A 1610-nucleotide genomic window follows, 5' to 3' on the forward strand; every position below is an offset into this window, starting at 1 on the left:
AGAATAGGAGTAAGTTGCGCAGAAGTAAAAAAGTTGAAGTGATGAAAAGTGATGATGAAGTGATGAAAAGTGATGATGAAGTGATGAAAAGTGAAATATATGTCGGCACCCTCAAGGTGGTTACCGCTGGAAACCTAGTTATCCATTTAGGTTGATAAGTTGACACAGGCTAACTAGGTTGTTAGATTTGTATTGTTTATTGTCATTTATGCTTAGAAATATTTAACCATATATGCTTAGAGGTGTATAATCGATTGTGTAGTGATAGGATGTGTGATCCTTAATAGTCTGCAAAGGCTTTGTGTGCATTCCAGAGTGTTCTGGCATTCACACCTACATCCTGGGAGCATGGGAGATGTCGTACCTTGTCTTATTGTTTTATGGTAGGATAAACGTAGCTATGTCAGTTTTAGGCTAAGAGCCTTTTGTTTAGATGGACGGCTAGACTCCTGGCACCAGCTTTGGGGAGTCTTCACAGGGTCACATCTTGATCCCACACACACACTCGCACACGCACACACACATACTTACACAACGCACAGGCAAGATACTCTTTTGGTACTCTGTTTGTATGTAGACGTCATATGTTAATGAACCTATGCATATTCATGTAACCTCAATAAAAGAGCAGTGTTACGGGGGAGTGGACGAGAGCGACTGGGGTCAAGCGAAGGAATGGCGTTTGTCGTGGTTCTCTCCCTCATGCATGAGTACCTCGAAGAACTTTGCCTACTCGTTTCTTGCTTTGCTGTGTAATTAAATTACCTTGAACGTTCCAGCGAATAGGTTTAAGCTACAAACCTATCATAGGTTAACCATTTAATTGGTTAACCTAGTTAACCCAAGTGAATTGCTATGTAGTCAAGTCTGCTCGGGCTTTGGGGGATTTTTGGAGATAAGAACTCAGCACGTAACGCGTGGGCTTGGGGCTGGCAGTGGGATTCTGAGGACCTTCGAGTCCACCGGTCTGGACGCGCTGGTAAATTGCGCGCTTTGCTGTATGAAAGGCAACACCTTCGGCCAAAGTGTAAATATGTAAATAGCTGTTACTAACCCTTAAGTATAATCACTGCTGTAAATATTGCTAAGTAGTAGTCTAGTGTATAACCATGTATTGCTGTAAATATTGCTTAAAATAACTCTTGCTGTAAATAAGAGTCAGAGGAATACGCGTAAAGGATGGGTTTTGATAAATAAATAAGGAAAAGGGAAGTTAGTAGGTAGATGAATAAAAAAATTGTAGAGGGACTGATTTGAGAGACTAAAAAAAACTGAGCTCTCTGTGCTGCAGAGCACCGTGTCTTCAGGCAGTTTGTAAATCATACCTAAGGTATGTGGACGAGTGAGAAGAGTATCAGAGCAGTGAAAAGAGATAAGTCGGCAAAAATTAAGAATTGTCGCTATAAAGAGGAAAATAGACACACTGCTGCTGAAATATAATGTTGTTTAAGGAAGTTAAACAGAAAGATCTGCAGAAATAATATTTTTTAAGCAGCAATATGAAGTAAGGTGGAAAATTTGTAGGTAAAATTGAGTAAAAGAAAATATTAATTGCCAAAATAGGGATAATGAGTAAATAGGGATCGTAGGCACTTTATTGGATTATTAGC

Source organism: Maylandia zebra, linkage group LG16 (assembly GCF_041146795.1).
Source record: "Maylandia zebra isolate NMK-2024a linkage group LG16, Mzebra_GT3a, whole genome shotgun sequence".
Classification (NCBI taxonomy): domain Eukaryota; kingdom Metazoa; phylum Chordata; class Actinopteri; order Cichliformes; family Cichlidae; genus Maylandia; species Maylandia zebra.